Source organism: Arachis stenosperma, chromosome 3 (genome assembly GCF_014773155.1).
Source record: "Arachis stenosperma cultivar V10309 chromosome 3, arast.V10309.gnm1.PFL2, whole genome shotgun sequence".
Lineage (NCBI taxonomy): Eukaryota > Viridiplantae > Streptophyta > Magnoliopsida > Fabales > Fabaceae > Arachis > Arachis stenosperma.
The window spans coordinates 37,373,312-37,390,450 of NC_080379.1; the positions used below are offsets into that span (position 1 = coordinate 37,373,312).

The 17,139-nt window shown below is 36.5% G+C and overlaps 1 long non-coding RNA gene and 1 other non-coding gene across 3 annotated transcripts; both read left to right on the forward strand.

Annotated features, from left to right (window-relative positions):
• The first annotated feature begins 1,851 nt into the window (after positions 1-1,851).
• On the forward strand, positions 1,852-1,959 carry LOC130972514 (small nucleolar RNA R71). The gene has a single exon (XR_009083676.1). It is a non-coding gene; the product is annotated as a small nucleolar RNA R71 (small nucleolar RNA).
• Positions 1,960-7,738: 5,779 nt separating this feature from the next.
• Positions 7,739-13,289, forward strand: LOC130970105 (uncharacterized). 2 transcript variants are annotated; one of them, XR_009082007.1, is made up of 7 exons: positions 7,739-7,837; positions 7,978-8,061; positions 8,284-10,194; positions 10,994-11,704; positions 11,780-11,870; positions 11,957-12,937; positions 13,117-13,289. It is a non-coding gene; the product is annotated as an uncharacterized LOC130970105 (long non-coding RNA). The 2 variants fall into 2 exon arrangements; XR_009082008.1 differs by lacking the exon at positions 7,978-8,061.
• Positions 13,290-17,139: the final 3,850 nt, after the last annotated feature.

Below are 17,139 nucleotides of genomic sequence, written 5' to 3' on the forward strand. Positions count from 1 at the left end.
TTTTGTTTTTGCTTTTTTCATTGATTTTGTGACTTCTTATGATCATCAACCTACAAAAAACATAAAATAACAAAAGAAAATAGTTAACTATAAAACATTGGGTTGCCTCCCAACAAGCGCTTCTTTAATGTCATTAGCTTGACAGAGGACTCTCATGGAGCCTCAGAAATACTCAGAACCGTGTTGGAACCTCCCAACACCAAACTTAGAGTTTGAATGTGGGGGTTCAACACCAAACTTAGAGTTTGGTTGTGGCCTCCCAACACCAAACTTAGAGTTTGACTGTGGGGGCTCTGCTTGGCTCTGTTTTGAGAGAAGCTCTTCATGCTTCCTCTCCATGATGACAGAGGGATATCCTTGAGCCTTAAACACAAAGGATTTTTCATTCACTTGAATGATCAACTCTCCTCTATCAACATCAATCACAGCCTTTGCTGTGGCTAGGAAGGGTCTGCCAAGGATGATGGATTCATCCATGCACTCCCCAGTCTCTAGGACTACGAAATCAGTAGGGATGTAATGGTCTTCTACTTTTACCAGAACATCCTCTACAAGTCCATAGGCTTGTTTTCTTGAGTTGTCTGCCATCTCTAGTGAGATTTTTGCAGCTTGCACCTCAAAGATCCCTAATTTCTCCATTACAGAGAGGGGCATGAGGTTTACACTTGACCCTAAGTCACACAAGGCCTTCTTGAAGGTCATGGTGCCTATGGTGCAAGGTATAGAAAACTTCCCAGGATCCTGTCTCTTTTGAGGTAATTTCTGCCTAGACAAGTCATCCAGTTCTTTGGTGAGCAAGGGAGATTCATTCTCCCAAGTCTCATTTCCAAATAACTTGTCATTTAGCTTCATGATTGCTCCAAGATATTTAGCAACTTGTTCTTCAGTGACATACTAATCCTCTTCAGAGGAAGAATACTCATCAGAGCTCATGAAAGGCAGAAGTAAATCCAATGGAATCTCTATGGTCTCATTTTGAGCCTCAGATTCCCATGGTTCCTCATTGGGGAACTCAGAGGAGGTTGGTGCACGCCCATTGAGGTCTTCCTCAGTGGCGTCCACCTCCTCTCTTTCCTCTCCATATTCGGCCATGGTTATGGCTTTGCACTCTCCTTTTGGATTTTCTTCTGTGTTACTTGGGAGAGTACTAGGAGGGAGTTCAGTAACTTTCTTGCTCAGCTGACCCACTTGTCCTTCCAAATTTCTGATGGAGGACCTTGTTTCATTCATGAAACTTTGAGTGGTTTTGATTAGATCAGAGACCATTGTTGCTAAGTCAGAGGTATTCTGCTTAGAACTCTCTGTCTGTTGCTGAGAAGATGATGGAAAAGGCTTGTTATTGCTAAACCTGTTTCTTCCACCATTATTATTATTGAAACCTTGTTGAGGTCTCTCTTGATTCTTCCATGAGAAATTTGGGTGATTTCTCCATGAAGAATTGTAGGTGTTTCCATAGGGTTCTCCTAGGTAATTCACCTCTTCCATTGAAGGGTTCTCAGGATCATAAGCTTCTTCCTCAGATGAAGCTTCCTTAGTACTGCCAGGTGCATTTTGCATTCCAGACAGACTCTGAGAAATCAAATTGACTTGTTGAGTCAATATCTTGTTCTGAGCCAGTATGGCATTCAGAGTGTCAATCTCAAGAACTCCTTTCTTCTGACTAGTCCCATTGTTCACAGGATTCCTTTTAAAAGTGTACATGAATTGGTTATTTGCAACCATTTCAATGAGCTCTTGAGCCTCTGTAGGCGTCTTCTTCAGATGAAGAGATCCTCCAGCAGAGCTATCCAAAGACATCTTGGTTAGTTCAGAGAGACCATCATAGAAAATACCTATGATGCTCCATTCAGAAAGCATGTCTGAGGGACATTTTCTGATTAATTGTTTGTATCTTTCCCAAGCTTCATAGAGGGATTCTCCATCCTTCTGTTTGAAGGTTTGGACCTCCACTCTAAGCTTACTCCATCTTTGTGGTGGAAAGAACTTTGCCAAGAAGGCATTGACTAGCTTTTCCCAAGAGTCCAGGCTTTCTTTAGGTTGAGAGTCCAACCATATTCTAGCTCTGTCTCTTACAGCAAAAGGGAATAGCATCAGTCTATAGACCTCAGGGTCAACCCCATTAGTCTTGACTGTGTCACAGATTTGCAAGAACTCAGCTAAAAACTGATGAGGATCTTCCATTGGAAGTCCATGGAACTTGCAATTCTGTTGCATTAGAGAAACTAATTAAGGCTTAAGCTCAAAGTTGTTTGCTCCAATGGCAGGGATAGAGATGCTTCTCCCATAGAAGTTGGGAGTGGGTGCAGTAAAGTCACCCAGCACCTTCCTTGCATTGTTGACATTGTTGTTGTTTTCGGCTGCCATGTGTTCTTCTTCTTTGAAGAATTCGGTCAGGTCCTCTAAAGAGAGTTGTGCTTTGGCTTCTCTTAGCTTTCTCTTCAAGGTCCTTTCAGGTTCAGGATCAGCTTCAACAAGAATGCCTTTGTCTCTGCTCCTGCTCATATGAAAGAGAAGAGAACAAGAAAATATGGAATCCTCTATGTCACAGTATAGAGATTCCTTGAAGTGTCAGAGGAAAAGAAAAATAGAAGAAGAGAAGGTAGAAGAATTCGAACTTGATTAGATAGAGTTTGAATTGTGCATTAGGAAGGAGTAGTACTCCATAAATAGAAGGATGTGGAAAGGAGGGAAGAGGATTTTCGAAAATTCAATTAAAAAGATGTTGATAATTTTCGAAAATTGAAAGTGGAAAAGAAATCAAGTGATTTTTGAAAAAGATTTTGAAATTAGTAATCAAAAAGATTTGATTGAAAGCTATTTTGGAAAAGATGAGGTTAAGAAGATATGATTAGTTTTAAAAAGATGTGATTGAGAAGATATGATTTGAAAACAATTTTAAAAGATATGTTTTGAAAATTATTTTAAAAGATTTGATTTTGAAAATTAGTGACTTGCCTAACAAGAAAAGATATGATTCAAACATTAAACCTTTCTCAACAGAAAAGGTAACAAATTTGAGATGTTCAATCAAATCATTAATTGTTAGGAAGTATCTTTGAAAAAGGAAAGAAATTGATTTTGAAAATATTTGATTGAAAAGATATGATTTGAAAAAGATTTGATTTTGAAAAACTTTGAAAACTTGAAAAAAATTGATTTTGAAAACAAAATCTTCCTCCTAGCATCATCCTGGCGTTAAACGCCCAGAATGGTATACATTCTGGCGTTTAACGCCCAAAATGCTACCTCTTTGGGCGTTAAACGCCCAACCAGGTACCCTGGCTGGCGTTTAAACGCCAGTCTGTCTTCTTCACTGGGCATTTTTGAATGCTCAACTTTTTCTGTATAATTCCTCTGCAGTATGTTCTGAATCTTCAATTCTTTGTATCATTGACTTGAAAAGACACAAATTAAAAATATTTTTGGATTTTTAATAATCAAAATGCAACAAGAATCAAATAACAATGCATGCAAGACACCAAACTTAGCAGTTTGTATACTACAGACACTAACAAAATGAAAATGCTCATGAGACACACAAGACACTCAAGTCAATAGAATTCAAAGATCAGAGCAAGTAAATCATCAAGAACATCTTGAAGATCACTAAGACATATGAATGCATGCAATTGACACCAAACTTACTAGACTCAAACAAGAAATATTTTTGAATTTTATGATTTTGTAATTTTTTTGTGTTTTTCGAAAATTAAGTAAAAAAAATATCAAAATTCTTAATGAGAATTCCAGGAATCAGTGCAATGCTAGTCTAAGACTCCGGTCCAGGAATTAGACATGGCTTCACAGCCAGCCAAGCTTTCAAAGAAAGCTTCGGTCCAAAACACTAGACATGACCAAAGGTCAGCCAAGCCTTAGCAGATCACTGCTCCAAAAGCAAAATTTGATGAAAATCAACAAGCTCTTGTGGTGATAAGTTGAAACCTCGGTCCAATCAGATTAGACATGGCTTCTCAGCCAGCCAGATTTCAACAAATCATCATGAAACTCTAGAATTCATCTTCAAGAATTTCGAAAAAAAAATAAATACCTAATCTAAGCAACAAGATGAACCGTCAGTTGTCCAAACTAGAACAATCCCAGGCATTGTTACCAAAAGCTTGCTCAAAACTTGAACAATCCCCGGCAACGGCGCCAAAAACTTGGTGCACGAAATTGTGATCAATACTTTTCAAAACATAAACAATCCCTAGTAATGGCTCCAAAGACTTGGTGCTCAATACCATGGCATAAACACAACTTCGCACAACTAACCAGCAAGTGCACTGGGTCGTCCAAGTAATAAACCTTACGCGAGTAAGGGTCGATCCCACGGAGATTGGTGGTATGAAGCAAGCTATGGTCATCTTGTAAATCTCAGTCAGGCAGATTCAAATGGGTATGGTGATAAACGAATAAAGCATAAAGATAAAGATAAAGATACTTATGTATATCATTGGTGTAAGAGCTTCAGACAAGCGTATGAAGATGCCTTCCCTTCCGTCTCTCTGCTTTCCTACTGCCTTCATCCAATCCTTCTTACTCCTTTCCATGGCAAGCTCGTGTAGGGTTTCACCATTGTCAGTGGCTACCTCCCATCCTCTCAGTGAAAGCGATTGGCATATGCCCTGTCACGGCATAGCGGAATTCAGCTGTCGGTTCTCGGTCAGGCCGGAATAATATCCATTGATACTTTTGTGTCTGTCACTAACGCCCCGCCCTCAGGAGTTTGAAGCACGTCACAGTCATTCAGTCATTGAATCTTACTCAGAATACCACAGACAAGGTTAGACCTTCCGGATTCTCTTGAATGCTGCCATCAGTTCTCGCCTATACCACGAAGACGCTGATCTCACGGAATGGTTGGCTCGTTTGTCAGGCGAGCACTCGGTTGTCAGGCGATCAACCATGCATCGTGCAATCAGGAATCCAAGAGATATTCACTAAGCCTCAGATGCTTGTAGAACAAGAATGGTTGTCAGTCACCTTGTTCATAAGTGAGAATGGTGATGGGCGTCAATCATCACCTTCATCAAGTTGAAGAACAAGTGATATCTTGGACAAAGAACAAGCGGATTTGAATAGAAGAACAATAGTAATTGCATTAATACTCGAGGTACAGCAGAGCTCCACACCTTAATCTATGGTGTGTAGAAACTCCACCGTTGAAAATACATAAGCATAAGGTCTAGGCATGGCCGAATGGCCAGCCTCCCAATGATCTAAGATAGCCTAAAACGAAGATAGCTACCAAAGTCCTCTAGATACAATAGTAAAAGGCCCTACTTATAGATAACTAGTAGCCTAAGGTGTACAAAGATGAGTAAATGACATAAAAATCCACTTCCGGGCCCACTTGGTGTGTGCTTGGGCTGAGCAATGAAGCATTTTCGTGTAGAGACTCTCCTTGGAGTTAAACGCCAGCTTTAGTGCCAGTTTGGGCGTTTAACTCCCAATTAGGTGCCAGTTCCGGCGTTTAACGCTGGAATTTCTTGAGGTGACTTTGAACGCCGGTTTGGGCCATCAAATCTTGGGCAAAGTATGGACTATCATATATTGCTGGAAAGCCCAGGATGTCTACTTTCTAACGCCGTTGAGAGCGCGCCAATTGGGCTTCTGTAGCTCCCGAAAATCCACTTCGAGTGCAGGGAGGTCAGAATCCAACAGCATCTGCAGTCCTTTTGAGTCTCTGGATCAGATTTTTGCTCAGATCCCTCAATTTCAGCCAGAAAATACCTGAAATCACAGAAAAACACACAAACTCATAGTAAAGTCCAGAAAAGTGAATTTTAATTAAAAACTAATAAAAATTTACTAAAAACTAACTAAAAGATATCAAAAACATACTAAAAACAATGCCAAAAAGCGTACAAATTATCCGCTCATCAGGTACACGTCAGTAATCAATTAGCACAATTTTATCTTTCAACTCGGTACCATATTTAGCAATTATTACAGATGGAACTAACACATCACCCTAAAAAATAAGATAGTTATCACATACATTTAATTTATTCTGATAGATTTTATTATTTGGGTTATATGTAATTTATCTATTTTTACATGGTTATAAAAAATGAACAAAGTATATATTATTTTAAATGTGTACCCCTCCTTTGTATGCACCAAATACGGTTCTTAATTCTTTGTCACCTGGCCATTGTTGTGTTGTACCAAAGAAACGCGCCTAAATCAAATCTATTCAGTATATTTACAATATATATAACAGGAAATCATTAATAGAAGCAACAAACAATATAATGTCTACCTATTTCAATCACTTTTACATCCAAAAACACTCATGATAACAAAATAGTATCTAAAAAGCTAGTTTCGTTTTTCTGCACACAAATAGAAAGAAAGGAATAAGAGTGTTGGTTGAAAATGTACAACCCAGAAGACTGGGAAGAACTAAAGCAGAAAAAAATGATGCATTATAACAAAAAAATAATCAGGAATGAAATTACCTTTTGATGACTGTAGCCTTCTCTTCTTGGAACATATAGGGTAGATATAGCAAAGAATTAACAAAATATTAAAATGATTTAGAGATTTTTTTTTATATGTGTCTTATGAATAATTTTTCAAATATAACAACAAAAATATAAACTTGATTTAGGGACTAATTTTTATATTTATTCTTTAATAGTTCTTCTAATATACCAACGAACAAAAAAGTGGATTAAATATATGAATTATTTTTCACTTATAAAATAAAATTTTATATTTTATTAAATTAAGATCACATTTGAAAAGTCAAAAAATCCTTTTTTTAAAGATTATTTTATCAAAAAATTGAATTTTATGAGAATCAAAATTATAATTTAGTATAGAAAAAATATATAGTTATAATAATGGTATAAGACTTACGAATTAAGAAAATGAAGTTGAATCAAAATTGTCATCAGTGATAAAAACGTTGACTCGTTGATTTGTGTGTATGTAGGGAATATGATCCGGTATAATTGGGGGGACATTGATGCAGACATTCATTTTATTGTGAATCACAGTTGGCACTAAATGAGATCAAGAGGTATGTAATTAAATCAATACCATACTATTATATTGATATATTAATACTCTTGTACTGTTGTTGGTTTAAAAATTGGTTTCCAATGTATACTCATGTAACCACTGAAATAATTCATCCACTTATATTGACTAAAATCGCCTATCATATGAACTATTATTAGGTGATATCTTTATAGCATGCGGTACACTAATATTGAATGTGTCATTGGCATACAATTTTTTTTTTAGTATTCACTGACATACATATTGAATTCTTATGGCTCTTGGCCCAAATATCTGTGGAATACTGTAATGAGTATAATTGGACTATACTAAAAATATTAAACCACTGAAGCATTGAATTTTGTCACTTTGTATTACTTGAGTCACATCTTTTTAATGTTTTTGGACGAGTACTACAAATTATATGTATCTACTCATTTATAAATGCTTGTAATTAATCACACACAAAAAATGCTTGTAATTATTAATTAATAACATCTATTAAGGTTGGATTTTTTTTCCAAAATTACACCCATTTAATGTCATAAAAAAAAGAGGAAGAAGGGAAAATAAAACACTTTTCAAATAACGTAAAAAGCACCAATCATAGTGTTAGAGATAGAAACCACCATAATGAGTGGTTTTGAGTCTAGCACATAGTATTGCGAAAACCAAGACAATAAATAATTGTATTTATATCAATAACCCTTCCAACCATTTCATTCACCCAAAACCTGATAAAAAGTAATAGAGTTTTCAATCCTTGATAATTTTGCCAAAGGATAACAGCCATTGCCTGCATGAAGTTAACATATTTTCTAATCAGGTACAAACAATCAAATAGGAAACATCTTAAGTACTCTAGTTTGTATATGTTTTATTTATTTATTTTTTTTTTGTTCATACAATATATATTCTTTCATGTTAAATCCAGCAACCACACTAACGATTTAAATCTGTTGATAGTATGGAAAAAAAAAAAGCACATAACAAAGAGCAAAGTAAATGTGGCCAAGCCTGCAACTGTGTTTCCTTTGATTAAAGTAAACAGTAAGAGCTCAAACTAATCTTTAGTTCTATAAAATATTTGAAAAATTTGGATACTGCTTAATATTTCAGTTTATATCTAATTTTTATTTGAAATACTTGTATTTTGAACTTCTTAGTAAAATATCTCTTTTAATTTATGTTTATTTCTTCTTCATGCATAGTAGTTATAATATGTCATATATGAATAATTTAGTTATATAACATATATATTATATTTTTCAGATGATTTAAAAGAATTGTGCAGAAAAAGATTGGGAAAAGAACTCAGCTCTTATAGTGATAAAATTACCAAATAATAGGAAACAAGAAATATGTTGAAGTTGAAGGAAAATTGGAGAGACAATTTTACTATGATGATTAGAATTTAGCACTCAAGTTCAACAAATACATAACAAATACATGTGGATGATGTGACGGGATGATAGACCACTAATTCAGCTTGTAGCCTTCAACTCCATGAACATCGAATCAAGCAGTTGCAGCTTGCCATTTGCTTTTATATCAACATCAATAAATTCAGCCTCATCAAGGCAAACAAAAAGTCAACTTTTCACTCTTTGATCAACAATAGAAGGATGAATATAACACTGTCAACGGATAAAAGTAACAAATGACCTTGTTCAAAAAATATATAAAAGCTTTAAATTTGGCTGGAGTATCGATATGCTGAACACGCTCCAACTCCCTCCCAAATAATCTTTCACTGGATCTGATCACGCCGTTTGATCGTTCCTCCTCGACGCCTCTATCAACGACGATCGATAGATCTAATTTGCCCACCCAAATGCTGAGCATGCTCCTGCTTCCTTCCTAGCACCTCTTTCTAACTCCGCAGATTTTCATCATAATCTCTGGAGGGGTTTGATGGTTCATAACTATAGGAGATGATTTGAAATTTTATAGAAGAAAAGAAATGGAATTAGAATGAGATTGAACATGGATCAATTTTACTCCTGAAGCAAATTAGGATTTCAAAGATATATATATATATATATATATATATATATATATATATATATATATATATATATATATATATATATATCACAAATGAAAAAAGAGAATAAAAGCGAGGAGATGAGTGGGGTTTTAAAGAGAGAGAGAGAAAAAAAGGAAAGGGCACCATAAATAAAGAAAGAGAAGAAAAGGGAGAAGATGAGTGTAACAGAAGAACTCTTGAAGTGACTTTTTTTTAGAATAAAAAAAACTCAACAAAAGAAAAAAATTTCACGTCGGATATGAATCCAATGAAATATCATTGTTAATAGATATGATAAAAAAAATTCAAATTGGTTGCTTAAATTGGTTATTATATTAATGACCGATTTTTTTATTCCATAAAATCCGTTAGTATTCTAAATTTTTTTTGTAGGGCACGATGCTTCTTGTTGTGCAGGCTTCAGGCACTTTACTCTCGTCCTTAAAAAAATTATAGTTAAAAGTAATGTAATTGTAAATATTTTATAGTATACATTAAATTTACGTTTAAAGTGTCCAATACTTTAATTTTTTATTTTATATTTAATTATAATTATTAAAAATATCAATATGTAGTTATAAAATTCTTAGAAGCAATCTGTTACTAAATATATTTGAAGACATCTAAAATAATTTCTCCTACTTTTGACTATCTATTTGCGTTGTAAAACATGGTAATAAATATATTTCTTCCATCTACAAACTGCTTGTTATCGCGCTTTTTATTTTCAATATGGAGGTAAGTTTGGTGTCTTGCCTCGTTATGGAGCACACAGGTGCTTAATTTGCATGTGGTGACAGTGGAACACAATTCGGACCGAGGGAGTTGTGGTAGAAGAACTCGGATGGTCCGATTAGAGGGAACAACTCGGACCGTCCGATTTGTGCTGTAAAGGCCACATGGCGCAATGTGGTTCACCCCATGGACGGTGCCCCTTATACCAACATGCTAGACTATACTCACTCCCTCCGAGTCCCTTTCAAAAACCCCACAGCCATACCTTTCCTCTTTTCTTCTTCTTCTTCAACCTCCAAAACACCATTGTTGTTTATGCAAGTTGGAAGAAAAAATCCATAATGCCAAGGAAACAAAAATATAAAGATGTTGATCGTCCTGAACTTCATATTATACATTATCTTAGCCACCTTGATTATGTAAGTTTAATTTTAATTTTTTTATGGTTCAAATTTATTATTATTATTATTATTATTATTATTATTATTGTTGTTGTTGTTGTTGTTATTATTATTATTATTATTATTATTAGAAATTTAGATATATTCAATGAACAGACAGATTATTATATGTTATAGAGTTAATGTTATTATTTTTAGAAAGTGGATTTAGGGACATATATAGATTAAGATTGTGATTATTAAAAATAATATATGGGTTAGAATTTTTTGTAATAATTTTAGAAATTATAATTATTTATTACATATAAGTTGAATAATTTTTGGAAATGGTTTGGGAAATTTTAGCGTAAATTAGGCAGAATTGAGATGGATCTGTTGGTGTACGTGAGTGCATTATAACTTAAACCGGACCAGACCGGTCGATTTGATTCAAAAATGGGTGAACCGGACCGAAAACCGATCTGGTTCGATTATGTCACCCAATAAGTCAATGAACCGGTCAAATTCGGTCAGACCGGTTCGACCGAACTGTCTAAGTTTCAAAATTTTTTAAAATGTGGAAGATGGGGTTCGAACCCCCCTCTTGAAGGAGAAAAATGATATTCACAACCACTAGACCGTTAAACTTGTTATTAATATATATGCAAATTAATATATATGTAAAATTATATATCATAGCTTTGCGATTTGTATTATTATGTCTTGGTTAGTTAATTGTGGAAATTATTTAAATTAAATATCATGGATAGTTATTATCTTTTAGTAGTAAATTAGTCATTGTTAATGATTTGACTAATAACCTGATATGTTTTTGTAGAGTTTACAGTATCTGACATATGATCACCCACTCTCTCCGGATCGGTACAATGATAGGGTTGAGGAGCATTTTTACTGGTTTCTTGCATGTTTCCCAAATTGGAGTAGTTCAATGTCAAAAAGCACTTGTAAATGCACTAGTCGAAAGGTGGCACCCAGACACACATACCTTTCACCTTCCTGTTGGTGAATGTGCTGTAACACTGGAAGGTGTTGCTCTTATCCTTGGTCTTCCAACAGATGGTCTTCCAGTCACAGGGATGACTATGAGTAGTTTTGAAGCCTTAGAGGCGGCGTGTTTGCAGCAATTTGGGGTTGCACCGAGGAAGTCAGACTGTAGAGCAAGCTGCATAAAACTGACCTGGCTTCGAGATCTTAAAGAAATAATACAGTTGGTTGACAAAACCAGCATGCAGAGGTACGTGAAGTGCCACATTATGCTATTATTTGGTACAGTCTTGTTTGGTGATAAGTCTGGGGCATCTGTGCACTAGAAGTCCTTGCCTTTGCTTCGTGATTTTGGTAGTATCGGATAGTACAGTTGGGGATCTGCATGCCTGGCACACCTGTACAGGTCATTATGCAGGGCATCTTGTTTTGACTGCAAGGAAATCGATGGTCCGCTAACGCTTTTGCTAACCTAGGCTTGGATCTGTCTCCCATATCTAGCTCTGGTTCCTCGGGAACCCTGCAGTTTTCTGCTTGCAAATAGGTAACCATTATCTTACAGTTACATCCTATTTTCATATGTATAAAGGAATTGTGTTAATGAATTAAGTCATATCAGGTGGCGTAACTGGGAGCGTGGAGACCGACGCTTTAGGTACCTTACACTAGAGCATTTTAGAAAAAACTTGGATGATCTCCAGGAAGGCCAGGTGTGTGGTTATTAAAGAAGTATTTGATTCGATTTAGTGTTAATGTTATCTAGGTTGTAATAATCTGTTTCCTTTATTTATCACAGTTTGTGTGGCTTGCTTATGCTGTGGATCGCATTGATTCGGATATAATTCCTGCAGATATCTACATGCACTCGGTTATGTGGAGCGCTACGGTGCCTCTAGTGTCTTTTGAAATCATTGAGTGGCATGCAACCGATAGGTTTAGGAGACAATTTGGTTTTGTTTAGGGAGTTCCTCACCAGGAACGGAATCTTGACAAGACGCACGGAATGGTCCTGACTGGTCCTAAGAATCTTAACTGGGCAATGGCCACGACTCATTCGTTTTGGGTGATGTAGTGGACAAACAGGTATAACCATATTCTTACTGAGCTTCCCATGCCTCCACAGCATCCGTTGGATATTTACATGCACTGGTACCGTCAAGATATGGCAACCACCTGAATCTGTCAGATCGTGTGGTTCAAGAGAATGATTAGGGTAATCAAGTCTTGGATGATGACAATGGAGAATAGGAGCCACAGTCACCGCCACCTCCACCACCACCGCCACCTCCACCTCCACATACATATGAACAACCGCAATGCTCAAACCCATATGTACCTCAAACACAGTTTACCACATCATATCCGAGACATCAGCAGTATTGGGGTACTCCACAGCTTGACTCAGGAGATGGAGCATCTTTTAGCCAGTTACTTGGATTCATGGCTGCAGAAGCAGGCCAATCACAGTACGGTCATCAGCCTGATATCATGCCTGGTAGGTATTCGTTGGACGCGATGCATCCATACCACATTTCCTCGGTTAGTACCGGAGGGTTGGTATCTGGTGACTCAAGTAGGAGTGATGGTGGTAGAGGAATTCTTAATAGTCAAAATCCTCATCGTGTTTCAAAAGGTCTAATTGAAGAAAATGCTAATACAACTGATCTAGAGACGGATGAGTATCTAGTTGACACCCCAGATGACGAGGATGACGATGAGGAGGAAGATGAAGAGATGGACGAAGATGAAGAATCGAATAATGATGCTTTCGATGATGGTGAGGGTGTATGTTTTATTATTGCTTTAATCTTTAGCCAATTGATTATATTATATTCATTTACGGTTGATTTGCTTATATTATATACATGCTGGGTCATTTGATTATATTAAACTCATGTGTGGTTGATTTGCTTCTTTTATACACTTGCTGCTTCATTTGATCTGCCACAATCTTAGGGTTGATCCACCACGTCGTAGCGCTAATCGATACACTCCATCTGTGTTCAAAAGGATCACCAAGAAATGCAAGGATCTTGTGGGCAAGGAGAAAGTAGATTTCGTGTATTTAGTATTATTACAGTGTACTTCATCGAACACTTTTCCATGTATTGTTTAAATGTTCTATGGATTGTTACAATGCATATTATGGAGTACTTGTCTATCGAACATGGCATATAATAGTTTGATATCAGTTACAATGTTTCAAGTAACATACTTTGTAGCTTGGATAAGTTATACAGGGTAGAAAATATCATACACTACTTGGATTTAACACGAAATACATAAATCTACTGAGCATCATTGCCGACATTTGCACCAGTTGCCTGACGGCATCTACTACGGCTGTGTCCCTCAACCCCATATTGCCTACATATCATAGGATGGCGTAACATTCGCGTGTCCATCTCGTTCAAGAAGCGCATCATCCTTGGACGACCTTTGGTAACTCGTCTCAAGTACGAATTTGGTACGAACCGAGGCCCGTTGTAAGCAGGCCATGTAGTAGGATTTCCCAGTGGCCTAAACCTAGCTCGGTAAACCCGTCGGACTTGGTCCATCTTATACACCACATGAACATAAACATGCCAATCTAATCGTTGATTTGCACAACATGCAAACACATGTCTACAAGGAATTTGGTCCACCTGGAACTCACCGCAGTCACATCATTGTCGACGGAGATCAATAGCATACTCCACTCCACTTGGCATCTCACGCATTTCAAAGACCTCATTCTACCTGTCGAAGCAATTCACCTGGATGTTTCCTGATGCAAGTTGATTTGCATGCAACTTGAAGGTCACAAGCTCAGAAAAAACATGGCCAACAGTAATCCGAGCCTCCGCCTCGGCTCTTTTTCGAGTGAACAACTCGTTGAGTCTGTAGAAAGTTGCTTTCATAAGTGCAGTGATGGGGAGATTGCGCGCACCCTTCAATACTGAGTTGATGCATTCCACGAGGTTTGTAGTCATATGACCCCATCGGTAACCACTGTCAAATGCCAATGCATACTGTTCCCGGGGAATTCGGTTTAGCCAGGTTGTGTAAGCCTCACCCCGTTCTCGTAAATGTTAGTAACGCAACTCGTACTCGCGGATTGTCCTCGAATATCCTGCGCAACAAGAAAGGACAAATTATAAAAAAAACCATTAACAGTACCTACTTATTAATAATGACCCTCAAATTACAACAAGGTTATCTATATTGACGACAAGTTTTTGTAGGTACGGTGCCTTGAACTTTCTCAAAAAATTCGACTCTATATGCTTGATGCAAAACATGTGGAAAGCTCTGGGAGGTGACCAAGCTCCGTTACTGCGGGTCACAGCTGCATTGATGGATTCGTGTCGGTCAGAGATCAGTCCTACGCCATCCCGAGTCACTACATGTTGTCGTAGGTTACTCAGAAAAAAGTACCACGTATCAGAAGTCTCTCCCTCCACAATAGCAAATGCAATTGGGACGATATTGTTGTTTCCATCTTGTGAAACTGCAACCAATGGACAACCCTTGTACTTTCCATACAAGTGAGTCCCATCTACTTGGATAACTGGTTTACAATGTCTAAATGCTCTAATACAGGGGTAATAACTCCAAAAGACTCGATGCAACACCCAGATATCCGTAACAAAGTCATCGCCTTGATAGGCAGGCATAGTCTCAAAATGGACAACTGCTGATGGCTCCTTATGACACATGGCCTCAAACCATATAGGCAAAGCTTTGTACAATGCTTCCCAACCTGCAAATATTTTTTTCACTGACTTTTGCTTAGCCAATCATGCTTTTCGATAGCTGATGATGTAATTGAACTTAGACTGCACTTCCGCAATAATTGATTTCACCTTTATCGAGGGATCAACCTCAACCAACGGCTTTATTGCTTCTGCAATTGTGTTCGAATCAAGCTTCGAATGATCTTGAGAAATGGTTGCTCTGGTGCAAGTGTGACTACCATTATACCTACTTATAACCCAACAGTACTTCCTGCTCATCAAGTTAACCCTAATAAGCCAATCACAACCTGACCTATACTGCGTACACTTGGCATAAGATGTCAGCGGTTCCGACTCATACACCCAGTAGTCTACACCTCTTTGGATAGTATAATCTTTCATCGCCCTAATAACAGCTTTCCTAGAACTGAATTACATACCCACGGCAAATTCACCGTCTGCGACAAAAGGAATTTCTGCCACGACGACAGCTGTAGCATAAATAGTTAATACACAAATATTTAATAAGTCCAATTAAAAGTAAATCAATCTCTACCTACATCAACCTTAAAATAATTAATAAACACTAATTAAAATTATGAGCACATAAATAATTACTAATGAATAAACACTAATTATCATTTAACTTCACTAATAACTAACTACAAATAATATTATTAACTAAGCAAACACACCAACAAATGCTAATTACGTATATTATCACATATCACGTAACTATTTGTTCACATCGATCAATATAAATTATTATAAAATTCTAATCCTTCGTGTATATCTATAGGCAACTATGTACCTGCATTCATATACTCCGAAAACTCCGGAGCATGCATGGCTTCCAAGTCCAAAGCTCGCATGAAAGACGACTCCTCAAACGGATGTTCGTTTGCGAGTGCATTTGCCACGTCAGCTACATTTGGTGCCATATTGCCGTCACCTTGGTCTTCGTCACCATCAGGACCAACAACTTCGTAATTGCTTTCAAACTCTTCCTTACTGTCGCTGTTGTAATCTTCCCGTTCAATATTTCGATCGGCTTCAGACGGTTCGAATTCCACATACACCTCAATGAATGATATCTGACCATGACTTTCAATGTACATTGAAAACATCTCTTGCATGCTCGCTTCATCTGTTACATATTTCGTCTGAAATTGCACGAATCCACCAAAAAAAGGTATGGGATACTTATATAAAATACATGATATTCTTCTAGACAACTCATATTCTATCTTCTCACAAATCACACATTTTAGTTTCTCGAATGAGATTGTGAATGGAATAACAATATCTAATGGATTTTCACAAACAAATCTCACTCCTTCAACTGTTTCTAACAAAATCTGCCCGAAATAATATACTTTTAATAAGACTCTATCATCCATTTTTCTCACATATATGATTAAACTTCGCACTTTTAATATTTTTCTACGTTTAAAAGAAGAGAAAAATGTAGATGAAGGTGTTTCGGAATGAAGAAGATGAACTGAGGAAACACTCGTATCATTACAATACAAACTACCCACGCTTATATAACGGAAAAATTTATTATATTCAACTCAGACCCATCGATTAGCGTTATCATATTCAAAAAATAATTTTTTATGTAAAATCAAAGGGTCCGTTTTCTAATTAGAAAAAAAAAATTAATTGGAGGATCCGATTAGTTCATCATGAAATTCAAAATTTTTCCTTCCTTATATTTCGAATCCGATTTAGTGTCTCAAATTTTTTCGCACACAACTTTCTCTCTCTGATTTCTTGCTCCATGGTACAGTCAAAAGTTGCCCCACACTCGTAAAGCATTCCTTTAATCTATATCAATGCGTTACACACATAGATGAAGCATATCTAAATTAATGAGCCGCTTATTATCTTGGTTTAGCTGCCACATGCAAAAATTAAAGTTACCAAAAAAATACTTTTGTTAAATATAATACCCTAGTTACTCTAATAGTTAATGGTTTGTTGGTGATCCGTCACCTTATAACTCAGTCTTTATTATGCATTATGAGTTATAACTCGGCGTTAACTATCATTCATTCTTTTGCTTGTAACTGACACCTTCATTACTGACTTAATGACCATCATTTCTATCTTAATGACCAAACGGTCATAACATCAATTTTATTCATCAATTCTATGCCTATAAAAGAAATCTTTTATATCTAATCTCAAGGAGTAACATGATAAGTTCTATATCATGTAATACATTCTATATTCATAGAATTATTATAAACACAACATA